General features: G+C 37.0%; 1 protein-coding gene and 1 long non-coding RNA gene across 4 annotated transcripts in view; one reads left to right on the top strand and one right to left on the bottom strand.

Moving 5' to 3' along the window:
• GPR158 (G protein-coupled receptor 158) overlaps positions 1 to 18,689 on the top strand; it is a 340,437-nt gene that overhangs the window by 255,619 nt on the left and 66,129 nt on the right. The gene's annotated exons all lie outside the window — the stretch shown is intronic.
• Positions 1 to 18,689, bottom strand: part of LOC110255695 — a 44,329-nt gene that overhangs the window by 17,183 nt on the left and 8,457 nt on the right. The window contains exon 2 of one of the 2 annotated variants that reach the window (XR_002336364.1): positions 1,863 to 1,987. This is a non-coding gene — a long non-coding RNA (uncharacterized LOC110255695). Of the gene's footprint in view, positions 1 to 1,862; positions 4,217 to 18,689 lie in introns of those variants that run through there. The other variant, XR_002336363.1, reaches the window with a different exon arrangement.

The following is an 18,689-nucleotide window of genomic DNA, read 5'->3' as shown; positions in this document are numbered from 1 at the left end:
AAAAACCATTCTTGCTGCAAGTTTTGTGGTGTGGGGAAGCAGAAAATTTGAGTACTAGAGGAAGTTGTAGATCAAGTGAGACTATTTTTAATGAGAAAAAGTACAATGTGTTTTCATGGCTCTGGATGGCCCCATAGAGATGGGAAATGATGGTACAGGAGAGAAGTGAATATTATTACTAGGGAAGCCCTTAAATAGACAAAGGCGTATGAGACCTAGTGAGTAAGTGGAAGGGTTGAAGTTGGACCAGAACCATCCACTTCATTCACTGTGATAGGAAAGAAGGAGGTGCCAGGCCTTCTCTTTCTTAAATATCAGATGGAAATGTGGGGTTGTGGCAAAAATGAGAACTTGGAACATCTTCAAGAGTGTATCATTTTTGGATCTTTCTCTCATTTTCCTGTTATTCATACTAGAATCAGGCAGTGCCTCAGTGCGGCTAAAGTAGGACCCTGAGAAGTAAACTACAACCTTCTGATAATTGGTAGTGACTTCTCAGACTTTGTGATATACAATGATCTGGCTTCATATCTGTCCTCCAGACAATCATACATTCTGTGGCAAAATGTTCCCGATCGAATACTAACTCGGATAATAGTACTCTCTGTCAAGTCCTGTTCAATTCATATTCAGATGTGTTTGGATCCATGTCCTCTTCGGGGCTGTCACTGTATCATCTATTCAATTATTTAGGCTATTTCTGCTATCATAAAGCAAACTGAAAATTTGACAATTGTCTATTTATCTATCTGTGGACAGATAGTAAAGATCTTCAGAACTGAAACTGAATTATCTGTCAGATAGAATTCAGATAGAATTTCGATTAAAAAATTTAGATGCACAAATGGATTAAGCACTTAATAACTCAGGCTTTTTGGCAGTTCTGGAAAACACTGAGTAGTGTTAAAATTTTTTTCTCTCCACTTGGTCAACCTTTTGCCATTTTGTTTCACTTACTCTATTTAAATAGAATGTTGAAGGTAAATGTTGAATGTTGGCAAACTACAATTTTTAGGTAATGTTTAAATGGCATTATTTTCACCTTGGAAATCTTGGCTTCTAGGAAGTGCACATTTATCTCTAGGTGCCTTCTCAGTTCTTCCTTAGGAAAATATATTTTATTTCTGTCCCTTTGTATTTGAGATAAGTGAATTCATGATTCAGTTCTAGAAAAAGCCTGCAGGCGTTAAGAAATGGGGTCCTGCATTCAGCATGCTGAACTTCACAGAGGAGGTGGAAAGAGAAGAGAAAGGCAAGGAGGGAAGAGATTATTTCTCTTATTAGTACTGTTCATTTAGCGTAAAAGTATTAGTGTTACAGAACAACTAAATATCCTGACTCTCATTTCTCTGCTACAGTATTACTGTGTTCTGTTTGGGTTAACAGTTGAGTTCCTGTATTTCACTATTCTAAGCAACAGCAGAAGGATTAGCTTCCTGACAATGAGAGCTGACGTTTATTGTGTGATTTTCCATCCTCTATACCGTAGCATTATATATCCTCAGTGCTTTATGTGTGTTATCTAATTGCTGATACATCTTTGCATACCCTAGTGTGCAGCATAGTGCCTGACATATAGTAAGAATCCAATAAATATTTCTCCAGTTACCTGTAAACAAAGAACTAAGTATGCCAACAGTGCACAGCGTTGACATGACAAAAGCTTTCTGCCCTATAATGTGATATAAAAGGTTCTAACAGAACCATATTACCAAATATGTGTCCATCATGGATGTTCTAATAAAATTGGAATTGTTCCTTAACTTTCTGGAGACATATGATCAAATTGTGTTAAAGCAGTTTTTTCCTGAAAAGCTTAACATGCTGGCTAGTGAATACCTTATCTCTTAGTATTTACTTACGTGATCAGTCTTAGGCTTTCTGGTGTAATGGTTAAGAGCATGGACAGTTGAACTACTGTAATGGACATATTAGCTGTGTGACCTCAGGTTAGCCATTTAAATTCTCTGGACCTCCATTGCCTCATCTGTAAAACAGATAATAAAAGTATCTTTGGATTATTGTATGCATGCAGAATGCTTAGAGTAGTGCCTGACACATGTTATGAGATGTGTGTTAACAAAGTAGCATGTCCTAAAGCAGTGGTTCCTCAACTTTGCAAACATCAGAATCACCTGAGTCTTGTTAAATCCCACATTGCTGGGCCCCACCCCTGAGTGGCTGATTCCATAGTCCCGGGGTTGGGTCAGAGAGGTTGCACTGCAGGTAAGTTCCAAAGGGAAACTGATGTTCCTGGTTCCTGGTCCCTGACCACACTTTGAAAACTTCTGGCCTATGGTAGTGCTTTTAAACTCTGCGATGAGAAAATGGTGTTTTTTATTTGTTTGTTTTGTTTTGTTTAATTCCAATCTGATACAATAAATATGAATTAGGAAATAAAATGCAAAAGCATATTCTTGTAGTTTTCCAGTTGATTTTGTTTTCAGATAAATGTGAATTTTTTGTTCATACCTTAAAAAAAGGTAGAAAATTCATATAGCAAATAAAGTGAATGTGTACATTTATATTTCATATCAGGCTAGTCCCATAGGGTATTTTTTACCATCTTTTAAATAAAGACTAAAACCTGGGATTAAGATATAGATATCTTTGGGTGCAATTATTCCGCCTACCACAACAATAAACAAAAATTCAAGTTCCAACCCCAGTCTAACCAGAGCTGCCACAACTCTTTGAGACATTTTAATATCCAAAGCCTGATTTTATTTATTTATATTTATTTTTAAATTTATATATTTTTTCCAAAGTCTGGTTTTAACTGTAATCAGCCTTCAAGATGAAAAACTTCCATTTTATAGTTCCTTCACTATGAATATGCCCTTCAGATAAGTTTACTCTCCTGAGTAGGGATAATTCTTCCATAATTCCTTGCCACCGTCCTTTAAAAATAACAGAGTTCTTATTAAAAGGCTGTTTTCCTCCTTGATTGTAAATATTGAGTCCTCATTCTCTCAATGCCAACTGCTTGTTGGACATGCACGGTGGGTCCCAATTAGGAAAATGCCTCTGTTTTCTTGGTTTTCACCCATTTTATTCATACAAGTAAGTTATTGCCTGGCTTTCTCTATAGTGTTTGATTTTGCTGAAAGTTTTGACAATAAAAAGGAAAAACATCCTCCTTCTGACACCTACTTAAAACTCCAATTCAAAAGAATAAAACTATATTTAAATTAATTAAAATAAGGAAGCCTCCCATATGCTAGATGAGCTCCGAATGTAAAATAAACAAACTAAAAACAAAAATTGAAAGAGATGAATACTTAAAATAATTGTGAATACTTAAAAACTCAAAAGATAGGTAATAAAAATACAAGAATTTTTAGGAATAGATAGATAAGTGTCAGGGTTTAGGTACTTGCTGCAAGTGTCAGGGTTTAGGATTAGCTGCAAGTACCAAGGAGCATGAGAATAGAAGCTTTAGAAAGCTAAAGCTTCTCCCATGAGCATATAGAAGTAAATAGTCCACAGCTAAATTGCGTGTCACAGTTATAGGACTCCTGGGTAAGTTATTCCCTCTGTCCTTTCCAAGCATTGTATCTTTGTAGATACAGTGCAGGAAAAAAGGAGGACAGAGGAGAGAATACGGTACTTCTCTTCCATTTAACGTAGTTCATTGGAATTCAATGGCTTGGTCACTCTTAGCTTCAATGAAGTCTGGGATATAGTCTCCTATTGAGGTAGCCCTGAGCTCAATGGAAAAACTGGGAGAAGGAACGTATGCTCCTTGTGAGGTCATGCATGTTGATATCTTCTTTTAGTTGCTGATTAATATTTCTTCATTTTTTTAAATGCATCTATATAATCTTTATAAAAAGAAAAAAAAATAAGTAATAGAAGTCCTGTCTCCCACTCTGCCAAGCTATGACTTCTGCAGAGAGAACTAAGGTTGCTGAGGTACTGATTATGCAACTCACAATACAGACTTCATCTGGTGGAAAACTGCCTGTCATCATTAATTGTGATCTTTATATAGCTCTTCCTTCTTGTTTCTTTCACTTGCTAGAAAGAAAGTAATTATGTAATAGATGTGAGTCAGACAGGAAAGAAAGGCCTCATTTAATCTATGGGGCTATTAGATAACTACTAAACAGGGGCTCACCTAAGATGGGTTTTCTCATATGGGTTTTTCTGTTGGCAGCTCAATTCCTTGTAGGGTTCACTCATTTCAATGGCTTGAAAACCTTCGGAAGTTATTTTAAGCCGTAGTGTAGGCACAGTAAGAATAGTGTGCTAAATCTGGGGAAAAAACTGGTTTTACTCTAAGATTATTCCCTTTGCTATGATTTTCTTTTTAAGATAATATTGCCACAGATTGCTAGTTTTGATGTATAACAAAATGCTTAGAATTTCTTTGAGATAAGAGGAGAAAAGAAGGCAGGGACATTTGTTGGCCTGATGTCCTAGTTGGGAGGTAAAGTAATGAAAGAAAACAAAATTTTTCTAAAATAAAACAAGACAAATACCTACTGAAATATCTTCCCATCTAGAAATTCAAGATATCCCAGTAAGAAGAGTTGCTAAAGCAGTTTGTTTAAAGAAGCTTCATCTTGAAAACTCTGTAAATTTTATGCAGATTAGGGTTGATTTTTAGCCAGTGGTGGTTATCATCACATATATTTAGCCTTTGCCTCTTATTTCTGTTTACATTCCACACTTGTAAATTTTCTTCAGTTACTAAGTAGGTGGCAGTGATAAAGTTTCATACTGTATAGAGTGGTGGTAGGAATTTTAAAAATACTAAGAGGACATATTTTGAGAAGCATTTTACAAATTGAATCCATACCTATTACGGAGCACTGAATGAGATGCTGCGTTTTCAAAGAATACAGGGTTTCTCATGCTAGAATGCCTTTTTGCATAGAGGATCCATCTTTGGTCCCTCCCTGCTCCTCACCACTATCTGCACCCTACCCTCTGCACCTGGTTAACTCTTTGTTATCCTGCATGCCTCAACTTAAACTTCAAGTTCCCAGCGGAGACTTCCTTCAACTGCTCCCTTTAATCACCTTCTCTTTCTTTACCACCGTCCCCATCTCACTCCTATATGCAGACAAGGCAAATATTTTTAAAAAGTGGAGGACAAGCAAATATTTTTAAAAAGTGGAGGGTTGGGTCACTTTGTTGTACAACACACCTTGATGAAATGTTGTAAATCAACTGTACCTCAATAATAATAATAAAATAGCGGAGAAGGAATTTTCAGTGAATGCTGTTGAGACAAAAGACTTCTATGTGGAGAAAATAAGTCAGATCCTTACCTCTACACACACATACACACACACACACACACACAGAGAACATCCAGATAAATTGAAGGTACAAGTATGAAAAATTTAAAAATTAGGCTCTTAGGAGAAAATAGAGAAAACTATCTTTGTGACCTTGAAAAGATTTCTTGACTAGTATACAGAAAGCAAAAATCATAAAGGCAGATTTTTGTCATCAAACTTCAGAACTTTTCTATGAAGAAATACATAGATATGAGGCAAATAATTCAAAAGAAAATTTATAGACAAGGAAACGCAATTGGGCAATATACATGTAAAGAGATGCCCAAACTCGAGTGCAATTAAGGAAATGCAAATGGAAATAGAGACACCATTTCTCATCCATCCAATGTGGGGATATGTGGAATCCAAAACCAAAATTCTCACTTGCTGTTTTTGTAAGCATAGCTACTTTAGAATGCAAATTGCCAGCATTTATAAAAGCTAATATATATATATATACATACATTTTTGCATATGCAAATGTAAACTTTATATGATACACAACCCCCAAATACTATTTCTAAATATATTCTTTAGAGAAAGACCTCACACTTGTTTATAAGTAGACATGTCTAAGGATGTTCATAGTGAAAATTTGTGGGGGGATGTCCTAAATGTTCGTTCACTAATTGGGGAAAGAAAATAGATTTATGTTTATATGTTTATTTTAGAAACTTTGGAAGCCAAAGAAAAGCATGAAGACTTTAGCTTTGTGAAATTCAAGGTAGAATTTCAGTATGGATATGTGTGATACATGCAGTGTTTGTACATTTGTATCAAAAATGATCTTAATTCAATTATTTGTAATTAGTTTTTCTATAAAACTGTATAGCAGAGACTTTATTGTTCACCAAATATCCATGTGTTTCTTTACATTTCCCATTTTCCCTTGCAGTAAGTTTGAGAGCCATATGAGTAAGTTGGACAATGAAATATGCACAATGATTTGTAAAATGGATTGAGCCAGGGTGTCTCCTCTGTCTTTCTCTTTCTCTGTTGTGGCATTTTTGGAGGACGTGTTTTCTACATGGGGTGGCTGCAGGATGGAGGAGGACTACCTGAGACAAATTGGACTTTGGAAGAGTGAGCTTTTTTTAAGTCACTAGAATTTGCAAGTTTGTTTCTGCAGCTTAGCCTATTGAACGTTAACTAATAACTATCTCCAAATAAATATACATTGCTCAAAAGTATCAAGATATATTATCATTTATTACTCACTATAACCCACCTAGATTCTCCCTACATCCTAAAAGTGCTCAAATTTATTCTCTAAATTTTAACTGTAATTTTAATATTTTAAATATAAAAGGTTTATTTTTATAAAAGGAAATGAAGATAAGTATAAAGATCATAAAAATTACTCATAATCTTAGGAGAAGAATAACTTGTTGACAATTGCATTATTATCTTGTCTTCCTAAATATGTATTTGTTTTTCCTATCACTGAAAAACATTCTGTGTAATAACTATTTAGCTTACCATTATGTGGATAGACCAAAATACATTTAACAAAGCCCCACAGTTTAGGCATGTATTGCTTTCCTGTATTTATCATTACAATTAGTGCTGTGAAGAATGGATGAACAACAAAGTCCTACTGTGTAGAGCACAGGGAAATACATGCAATATCCTATGATAAACCATATGGAAAAGAATCTGAAAAAGAATGTGTGTGTGTGTGTGTGTATAATTTTGCTGTGCAGCAGAAATTAACACAGCATTGTAAATCAACTATACTTCAGTAAAATAAATTTTAAGAAGCTGTTAGTGCTATGAAGAGCATCCTTTATGAAAAACTCTGTTCAAACAGAAGAGAGGGTGGTGAATTTCTTCTATAAAATACTATCCATTGCTTACAGACTTTCCTCTACCACCTCTAGCTCTTCAGTGGCACTGTTTATTCTGTCACATGTGATTTAGGGCATATGACTGTTAAAACACATTGCTCGGAGTTCCCATTATGGCTCAGCAGTAATGAACTCAACTGGTTTCCTTGAGGATGCAGTTCAAATCCCTAGCCTCGCTCAGTGAGTTAAGGATCCAACATTGCCATGAGCTGTGGTGTAGGTTGCAAACACAGCTGGGATCCTTCTTTGCTATTGCTGTGGCTTGGGCTGACAGCTGCAGCTCCAGTTCGATTCCTAGCCTAGGAACGTCCATATGCTGTAGGTTTGGCCCTAAAAAAGGAAAAAATAAATAAATAAAACACATTGCTAATTGTCTTCTGTGAGTATTGTAGATAATAAAAAAGTTACTACAGGGAGTTCCCTTCGTGGTTCAGTGGTTAATGAACCTGACTAGCCTCCATGAGAATGCAGGTTCAATCCCTGGCCTCGCTCACTGGGTTAAGGGTCTGGAGTTGCCATGAGCTGTGGTGTAGGTTGCAGACGCGGCTCAGATCCCGTGTTGCTGTGGCTCTGGCAAGCCCAGAAGCTATAGCTCCAGTTCAGCTCCTAGCCTGGGAACCTCCATATGCCACCAGTATGGCCCTAAAAGACAAAAAGACACCCCCCAAAAAAAGTTATTCTTTCTAGTCCACTCCCTTTTTATCCTTTATTCTTAGATCAAATACTACCTTGAAAAGAAAAATAGTTTCATGTTTGCCCTAGTATGTGGTCAATCCTTGAGAAAATGTTCCATGTGCACTTGAATGTATATTCTGATTTTTTTGGATGCAATGTCCTGAAAGTGTCAATTGTGTCTAACTTTTCTATTGTGTCATTTAGGATCTCTGTTGCCTTTTTGACTTTCTATCTAGAGGACCTGTCCCTTGATGTGAGCAGGGTGTTAAAATCTCCTACTATTATTGTATTCCCATCAGTTTCTCCTTTTGTGTCTGATAGTATTTGTTGTATGTATTTGGGTGCTCCTATATTAGGGGCATATATATTGACATTGTAATATCCTCTTCTTGAATGGATCCTTTTATCATTAAATAGTGTCCTTCTTTGTCTTTCTTTATGGCCTTCATTTTAAAGTCTACTTTGTCTGATATGAGTATTGCAACTCCTGCTTTCATGTCTTGTCCACTGGCATGCAATATCTTTTCCCATCCCTCACTTTCAATTTATATATGTCCTTTGCCCGAAGATGAGTCTCTTGTAGATAGCATATTGTAGACTCTTGCTTTTTTATCCTCTCTGTCTTTTGATTAGAGCATTCAGTCCGTTGACATTTAAGGTAATTGTTGATAAGTATGTATTTACTGCCATTTTAAAACTTGTTTTTCAGGTGATTCTGTGTTTCTCTTTTGTTCCTTTCTCTTTTTTTTTTTTTTTTTGGTGGATGGTTTATTTTATGCTTGTAACCTCTTCTTTATAGTTTTTGTGAATGTAATATTTGGTTTTGATTTGTGGTTGCCCTGTTTTCCAAGTATGTAAACCCCTTCCTATATCTGCTTGCTTTAGCCTGATATAGGCTCAAACACATTCTTAAAAAAGTCTATATTTTCTTATTTCCTTCCCCACATTTTATGATTTTGAAGTCCTTTTTTTTAACATCTTCATGTTTGTCCTTTTGCTGTTCCTTGTGTTTATTGTTGCTTTTAAAATAGGTTTTTTGTTTCTTTTTAGATCTGTACACTGTCTTATTTAAATGATTCCTTCCCAGGTGTGAACTCCTCCATCTTATTTCTTCTTAGTTCTTTCTTTTTTTATTTAGAGGAGCCCTTTCAGTATTTCTTTTAGAATAGGTTTAGTATTGTTGTAGTCTTTTAGTTTTTGTTTGTTGGAAAAATTCTTAGTTTTTCCTTCTATTTTAAATGATATTCTTGCTGGGTAGAGTATTCTAGGCTGCAAATTTTCTCCCTTTTAGAACTTTGAGTAAATCTTTCCACTCTGTTCTAGTGTGTAGTGTTTCTGTAGAGAAAGCAGCTGATAGCCTTATGGGGATTCCCTTATAATTCTTTGGTTTTTCTCTTGCTGCCTATAGAATCTTCTCTTTATCTTTAACTTTTGCCGTTTTTATTATAATATGTCTTGGTGTGGGCCTGTTTAGGTTCAACTTGTTTGGGGCCCTCTGTGCTTCCTGTATCTTAATATCTGTTTCCTTGAGATTTGGAAAGTTTTTGGCTATAATTTCTTCAGATATATTTTCACCCCCTTTTCTTTTTCTTCTCCTTCTGGAATCCCTATTATGTGTAGGTTAGCCTGCTTTGTATTATTCTTATGGCTAATCCAAAACATTATAGACTTTTAGACTAGGCTTTATCTGCATATGGCCAAGGCTCTTTGAACATTCAGTGCAGAGAGACTAGAGCAACAAACAGACATTTCACATAAAAGAGTGATAATGAAATTCCTCATAATGGGCTTATCTTATTAGCCTTGTAACAAATGATAATTTAACCACTCCTATCAGTGTAAAATGAATGAGTTTTTCTATTTCAGTAGTAATAATATTCATTATCCAATATGGTAAATTTATGTTTAGAAGACTTGTTATCCTAAATTTACCTTTCTGATTTATTTTTAATATTTGAAAATGATTTGTCAGATTTGAGTCAAAAATAGCATTTATAGGGAGTGAGATCACAATGACTGGAAAAAATCTTCATATACAGAATTGGGACTTAAGAGAAAATCGTATTTCCTAGCATATTTTTTAAAAAACTTGTTAACATAGTTTTGCCCTCTTACAAAAAGAGAAGTTTGAGGTGTGTTTACTGTTGAATCATAGATGCCTTTGTTGGGGACTCTCTGAAGAGCTGGAAGTCCCCTAGTATGGGGCCTACTTAAATACAGTTGCAGCAAAAGCCTAGGCTCTGCCTTTGTCCCTCTGTTTTGCCTTCAGCGTTACTCACTCAGTCCCTCTTCCTTTTGTATAACTCAGCACCATTCTATTCTAGCCAAGTTTTTCTCTGCAGCACTCAGATAAGCCCCATGCTGCTCTTTGTAAATGTCACTCTTACAAGAAGATGGTCTTAGGGTGTTTTCTAAAAGAATAGTTTTTTAAAGCATTCATTGACTGAATACACTCTAAAGGGGTAGCTTAGGTAGGGGCTATTTTTTTTTAACTTCTCAGGAGAACATCTGAAGACAGTACCCATCATTGACTTGGAAACTCACTAGACTTACTAGGTGGATAAACATAGATTGAAAGACTTCATCCAATAGATGCTCCTCCACTGTCTAATGCAGGCAGCTGTGTTTCTTAGGGACCTCATCCATCACATGTTTTTAGTATCCATACTGGGAAATTATTCAAGCAACACTAGCCATTTACACTAGTGAATTGAATGTCTATAATACATCCAGTAATATGACTCTCCAGGCTGTGAAAACATATATTTTATGACGGTTTGTACAGCTTTAGATTATTTAGTCAGAAGTGATAATATAGATGACTTTTGACGGCTTCTTTATTTCCAAAAAAGTATATGGGATGATTTTATAGTTATTGTTTTTGTGCTTAATGTTTTCTTTAGAAGTTCCTCTGCTGTTTAAATAAGATCTAAATGACTGCCTTTAAGATATGTCTTTTAAAAATATAGCACAAATGCAAATGTCATTTAACTTCTAGAAATGTTTTAGAGTTAAAACAAATTCATCCATAATAAAGTTGCAAAAGTGTTGTACTCTAGAGAGACAGGCTCACTTTAGCACCTCAAGTCCTCAGTAGCCCCCATACTAATTTGAAGTAAAAAGGAGGGAAAGGGTATCCAAGAATAGACTCTCCCAGGATACCCGGTGGTAGTGGGAGGAATCTTTGGTATGTATAATGGTATGGCTAAACAGTGCTTGTTTTGTATGGCATAAATCAACATATAAAGATAACTCACTGATCTGTATTATGAATTAATTTTAATTCAAATACTTGAACACTAACATCTCAGTGGATATTGATTTCTTTTTTTCTAATCAAATTCTTATGCTTCATTTAGAAATCTAAATGTAAAGTTGTATGAAAAAAATATCACTCATTCTGTCACTTGGTGTAAACTACTGTAGTATAATCATGCATTTTAGTCAGTACTCCTTTGTCTAAGCAGAAGAATTAGAATCCTGCTATACATAGTGTTTTTATCTTTTTTTCATTTACCTGTATCATTAAGTATTCACCAGCATTAGAGTTTATTATAGTTTACAATATTTGCAGAATAGTCCACTATATGGATATACTATAGTAGCAAAATTTATTTAGCTATTCCTAGACTTTTAGTTTCTCTCTCTTTTTTTTTTTTTATGTTTGAGGCTATTTTAAATCACTCCACAATGAAGCGCTTTGTATGTGACTATTTAAATCTAGTTGTTTCTATAATTATATCACTCTGTTAGTAGGTTAAGAATACTAACTCCTTTATGTTTAAAAGTATAAATATTTTATTTTTTGTTTTTGTTTTTTTGTCAAATTTTTTGTGTCTTTTCTGTGGCATATGGAGGTTCCCAGGCTAGGGGTCGAATCAGAGTTGCTGGCCTATACCACAGCCACAGTAATGCCAGATCTGAGCCACATCTGTGACCTATACCACAGCTCACAGCAACCCACCGAACAAGGCCAGGGATCGAACCTGTGTCCTCGTGAATGTTAGATTCGTTTCCACTGAGCCACAACAGGAACGCCTTAAAAGTGTAAATATTTTAAAACTAATTTACTATTGGTTTTCTATGTCTGTGAGTCTGATTTGTAAATAAGTTCATTTGTATAATACCTTAGATCCCACATATAAGTATCATATGGTCTTTGTTTTATTCTTTCTGACTTCAGTTAGTGTGATAATCTCTAGGTCCTTTCATGTGGCTACTAATGGCATTATTTCATTGTTTTTATGGCTGAGTACTATTCCACTGTATATATGTACTGCATCTTCTTTATCCATTCATCTGTCAGTGGACATTTAGGTTGTCTCCATGTCTTGGCTATTGTAAATAGTGCTGCTTTGAATATTAGGGTGCATGTATCTTTTGGAATTATAGTTTTCTCCAGATATATGCCCAGGAATGGGATTGCTAGATCATATGACAACTCCATTTTTAGTTTTTTGAGGAACCTCCGTACTGTTTTCCTCAGTGGCTGCACCAATTTACATTCCCACCAACACTGTAGGAGGGTTCCCTTTTCTCCACACCTCTCCGGCACTTGTTATTTATGGACTTTTTAATGATGGCCATTCTTACTGGTGTGAGGTGATACCTCATTGTGGTTTTCATTTACAGTTCTCTAATAATTAGCAGTGTCGAGCATCTTTCCGTGTACCTATTGGCTATCTGTATTTCTTCTTTGGAGAAATGTCTATTTAGATCTGCTGATTTTTTGAATTTATATATATATATATATATCTGTATGAACTGCATATTGTCAGTTGCATCATTTGCAAAAAATTTTCTCCTAGTTTGTAGGTTATTTTTTCATTTTGTTTATAGTTTCCTTTGCTATACAAAAGCTTATAGGTTTGATTAGGTCCCTTTTTTGTTTGTTTTTATGTCTGTTGCTTTGGGAGACTGACCTAAGAAGCATTGCTACGATTTATGTCAAATGCTTTGGAAGGCACCTTTTGGAATGCCACTGTTTAGGACCATGAGAAATGGAAAGATACTTTGCAGATATGACAACAGCTTTCCTTACAACTTTGCAGTTAGCATTTAACTCATTTGACTCTCTGCTAGATCTTATTCAAAACAAATTAAGCAGATTTAATTTTACTTTTACATATAAGCAGTGTTTAACAAGGTTAAAAGAAAGGACTCTGGGGAATTTTTTTCAAATTAGTGGAAGTCATTGGTGCTTTCCCAATTAGCTGGGAAAGAATGCTTAGAAGAATTAAGGGGCATTTGAGAGGAAGAGAAGAAGTTTAACAGCTGAAATAGCTATCCTTATTATCATTTTGGGTTAGATAAGGATTATCTTCCAAGGGACACTGGTGAATATACCTTAGAAACAATTATTAACCCATGTTCGATAGTTATGGTGCTAAAAACACCTCACCAGACCATTTGGGGAAGAAACACTATAAAGAGCAGATGGGTTCTCATGGAGTTTTCAGCTTGGGGGAAATTGTACACAAACGTTTTTGTAGTTGGGTAATAATTACTATCGGTGAGGAACTTTGATCAGTTGCCAAATGAGTTGTACAGTTACAGCAAGTATTTAGAAGGGAGACTTCTATAGACTAGAGAGGTCAGAAAAGGTAGGCTCTGAGCTTAGAGTGGAGACAGGCAAAGGAGGTAAGAAAAAGAATCCCAGTGAAGGAAGATGACTTAGATAAGAATGTGAAGAGGCTAAGATAAGAGAACTCACATTATGTTTGGTCTATAGAATTGAGAAATAAAGCAAGGATAGAATGAAGCCAGATCCTTGATGTCCTTGAATATCAGACTAAGGAATTTCTATTAGATAATAGAACCTAATGTCCCCCAAACTGGGTTTTGAGAAACAATAATCCCAGGGTATGCCGTTTGAATAAAGAGTCACATGTCTAAATAAACTTGTGAAGTGTTGCATGCTCAGCGTCTGTGCCTTCCTAAGACTTAAAATGCATTTTGGTATTTAAAGGCTTAAGTCAGCATTTACTGATGCATTTGATCACAAGATAGGTATAGGAGGAGGATCATGAGGATTAAAAACAAAGTTTTTATTAATAGAAGCATAACATAAACCATTAGCCATCGGTAGAACAGCTTAGAGCTGCCATTTGATGAAAGGGAAGTTGTAACCATGTGTTTGAAACAGGAGGTGATATTATCAGAGAAGTATTTTAGTCATTATCAGCTTGTAGACAGATTAGAAAAAATATTCAGTTGACCCTTGAACAGTGTTGAAGTTGAGGGGCACCAGCTGTCAGCATAGTTGAAAAAAATCCCTATATAATCCCCTGTGTACCAGGATCCTCGGTGTTTCATGGTTCATATCCATTGATTCAACCAACTGCAGGTTCTGTAATAATGTATTTACTACTGAAAAAAAATCCAAGCATAAGCAGATCCATGCAGTTGAAACCCTGTGTTGTTCAAGGGACAGCTGTACATAAAATATTCAAAAGGCAGGGCCTTTAAGGAGACAGCTTCTGTTCCAAGTATTTGTTAATTTTTTCATTCTTTTACCCCACCACAAATATTGATTAAGCAAATAGTCTATGCTTTGCACTTACCAAGATAAATAACGTAGTAAAGAGGTGAGAAATGGTCCCTGCCATCACAGAGTTTAGATTCCAAAGGAAGAAGACAAATACAGATTTAATTTTTTATGAGCACTGTTTAAAAAAGAAAAAGAAACTTCTTTTGTTGAACTGCTGTTTACTTCTCCTATTTTGTTGAACAACAACTGAAAGAGACCTTTTAATTTCTTCTTACATGTGTCAGGAAATAGCTGTTTTAATATTAGGGATATCACTAAACCTTGTTAAGGTATTTAACTTTGCTGGTTTCAGTGCTGAAGTATAGCTGTATTTAATCTTGGACCAGTTTCGCATTTTGGAAATAACATTTCAAAATATCACTTGAGAGAAAGGAAAGAAAGTATAAAGAGAGAGAGAGTAGATTTTGTTTTGCTTTTACTTTTGTTTGACATACATGCAGAAAAGTGTACATAATGATACACAGGCAACTTGATGAATTTTCACAAACTGAACACAGCAAAACATTGTCAGCCTCCCAGAACACCCCTCAGTTTCCTTCCAGTGACAGCCTTTCCTGCCCACCAGTGTAACCACCATCCCACCTTCTTTGAGCATAGATTGAGTTTGCGTGTGTGCATGTTGTGTATAAATACAGTCATTCATGACATAGAGAGTTTCAAAGGAAGCCAAAAAAGCACATTGGATTCTAAATACAGGTCTTTCTCTAATTCGGTGGTTCTTAAATTTGGTCACACATTCACTGGAAACAACTAGGAGCATGGAAAATTATATCTAAATCCCACCCAAAGAGATACTTAATGTAATTGGCATAAAATGGGCCTTGGGAAACAGCATTTTAAAAGCTCTCCAGATGACTCTAATGTGCACTGAAAGTTGAGAATCACGACTGTAACATGTTGAAAGAAAGTAAAGCCTTAGATGTTTACATAATATTGGCGCTAACTTTAAGCCAACCGTCTGACTAATATTTGTAAACCTGAGCTTTCTGTGTCTAAATTTTAGGTTGTAGCTTAGCAGAAGAAGTAGATATTATATGTGACTAAGAACCCTCCCACGATCTGTCACCTGGGCAGCAAATGATTTTTGAATTTGGGACTGTGTGGGAGGTAAATAGGGTTGCCTTGTTTTAGCACAGCCTCTGCTTCTAAGATGTTGGGATGTCATCAGGCACTGGATTGCGGAACTGTCAGATTTGTGTCAAAAGGCACTACGTTCTGGCATTGAGGCCGGGGAGCAGTGAATCATTTGCTTGAGAGCTTTAGGGACCCCTGGAAGCCTAGAGGGCCTGGGATGGCCCTGAGGGCTGGGAATGATTTTTTTTCTTTGGCCTAAGGAAGCCCTGAGGTGTAACTAAGATATTTCAGAGTTGGGGGAACAAAGGGTTGACCTCTCAGGAATTTGGATAACCGGAAAGTATAGAAGCATCTGAATTCTGTGAAATTATTTTCATTTTAGCCTGAAAAGTGACTCAGCAGCAAGTTGATAACACTGAATATATTTCATTTCTTTTTCTTCATCTTTTCCTGAAAGTTTTTTGATGTTGATAAAATTTTGAAAGAGTTTTACTTTACAAATGATAACTTGCAATTTCAAGAATCCAGAAGTGTTCATTTTGATTCATCAGTGAAAGGACAGTTTATCTTCCCTAAAATACAGTGGGATCTGCAGTTCCATGCCCAGAGGCACCAGTCCATTTGCAGTCTTCTTAATGAATGCTTCACCCCACCCTTTAGAAGAGCTGGTGCTGTGCTGGGCCACCCTGGGGCGTCTTTATACCCTGGCAATAATGTCAAACCTCAGCCATTCAAGAGCCTGTTCTCTGAAGATCATATTTGTTTCTTCCCTTTGTCTGTTTTCTATGGTCTGAACTAGCTATCTTGAGGATAAAGCTTCTTGAGGATAAAGCAGTTAATGACAGACAAGACCCCTGCCCTCTAGGAGCTAATAGTGTAGGAGGGGAGACAAAAAATAAAGTTGGCTCATAAGTAAGGATTTCAGAGACTGACAGGTGCTGCAGAGAAGGTGAAGCAGGAGAGAATATGAGCAGACTTCTCTAGGACACGGCATGTGAGGCGAGGCTCAGAGGAGAAGCAGTTTTAGTGAATGCCTGCCTGCAGCCACAGCTTTCCAGGCAGATGAGGAGACCTGGAGGCAGGAATAGGCTTGATGTGTTTAAGGGTTGAAAGGAAGCCCAGAGCTGCTGGAGCAAGGTGAGGGATGGCGAGAGCTCGGGAGGGAGCCCGGCTGAGTTACAGAGGCCTTGCTGGCTGGAGTTTGGATTGTGTTCCTAGTTTAGTGGGAAACCTTTGAATACAACAGGTTGGTTACCTAGTTTTGAGCATACAGTTAACAGGAACCAGGCTATATTTCTCAGCTCAGACAGAGATGAATTTTCTTTTTTGCCCCTATTATGCTCAGGAGGATTAGCACCATGATTTCAGAGGAAGACATGAGGGAGACATGTGGTTGGTTTTGCCCTTTATCTTGAGCTTGTTCTCTGTGGTCATTGTTACTTTAATTCAATTCGATTTGCTGAGCGCTGGAGATTTCTTTGAAAACATTTATTTTATAAAATTTCCCTCTCTGTGTACTGCAGATAAATATGGAAGGAAGAGGTGGGGTGAGACCTTCATTGGATTTTCAGATGATATTTGCTTTCAATGCGATGGTCTACTTTGACTTTTTTCAGAACACCTGGGAAACACGCCATGCCTTTTGGCAGAAAAAAAAAAGGAAGAAATGAAAGCATAGATTGGATTGCTATCACATTTAAATCCTGAAATAAAGTCAGACAGAACCCTTATTAAGTTACTGTAGAATGCAACATTTAACCTTTACATGGTGATTTGAGATGATCAGTCTTAACTAAATGTTCAAGTTTTTATTTATTTGTTTAGTATTAAAGCAGAAATGCTGGTGAATTTTTTTCTAGACATTTTCTTTGCCGACCCATAGAACTGCCTGAGCTTACACTGAAGCAGATGCATACATTTAAATCTTGGAGAGGTACAGACCGTGTGAAATGACTGATAAATGAACAGGGCTTACAATTGCAAAGCTATTGCACATGGCAGTTTATTGGCATATAAATTAAAGTGCTGCAAGGTAGAAGAATGGAGGGAAAAATGAGGTTGCTGTATGAGATCAAATTAATTCGGGAATCATTTGGACACTTTATTCCTCTGAAAACAGTTTGCTTGGAGATCTCCAGCTGTGTGTGGCATCAGGCCACATTCACACTGAAGGAAAAACGTGCTTTAAGATGTGAAGTGATCTAGCACTCAGTGGTTTCAGTCTGTCATGCACATAAACAGATGGATGCATTTTGGAAATAATTTCTGGTAGGAAGTGGAAGCCAGAAAGGGGAAGAGGGAAGAGCAGGAACACAGACTTGCCTTGGGCAAACTGGACAGGAGAGACCCCCACACCACAGCTCAGAATAGAGAAAGCCAAGGCTGCTTTGGGAAGAGAATTGCTGGGGGAGGGAGGGGCTCTTAGCACCAGGCAGAATGGGAATCTTTGCAGGGAACTGTACCCAGCCATCCCCGAGGGTGCCCAGCATCCTTCCTGCTCAGGCTCCAAGGGTCTGCTCAATGCCTCTCTTCAAAGGGACCTTTCCTGACCATCTTCCCCCCAACCTCTCCTTCCATTATTTTCTGTCACTCAACCTGGTTTTGTTTTCCTTCACAATAATTTGAAATTATTTATCTATGTGTTTATGTATTCATTGTCTCTCTCCTTACCAAATTAACCACAACTCACAGGAGGGCAGCATCCTGTTTTCTTTGTCGGTGCACCCCCAGCAGTGCATTCAGCACTTAACTCTGCCTGGTAGACAGTAGGCAGGTAAGAAATATTTGTTGAATGAATATACAGAGCCTGGAGGAAAATAGTCCCAATGTGGTTATGGACTGGGATATAGCCTTTGTCTTAGGGATGCAGCTCTGGTAGGGTGCACTCAGAGAGACATACGGAAAATCCACACTCAAGTAGCAGACTTGAACCTGCACAAGATCAGGTTGGTGAGGGTGCCTGATACAACCTCATCCATCCTCCTCATGTCCTGTGACTTAAGACTTAGACTGAGGAAACCATACTTCCCATTTTAGTGTTGAGAGAATAGGAGCCACCGTAACAGAAGTCTGCACCATATGTGGCACAGACACAGCAAAACCAAGATCTGAACTTCAAGACCAGGCCCTCTGTTCCCTTGCATCTCACCTCCCAGCAGCTGCAGACTATTGTCTTTCCCTGCACCAAGTACCAGGGACTTGTCCAGGACTTCTGTAAAGACTCAGCCTCCAGAGCCAATCTGCTGACTCCCC

This window comes from Sus scrofa, chromosome 10 (assembly GCF_000003025.6).
Source record: "Sus scrofa isolate TJ Tabasco breed Duroc chromosome 10, Sscrofa11.1, whole genome shotgun sequence".
NCBI classification, from domain to species: Eukaryota; Metazoa; Chordata; class Mammalia; order Artiodactyla; family Suidae; genus Sus; species Sus scrofa.
This window is presented reverse-complemented; position numbering and strand designations above follow the sequence as displayed.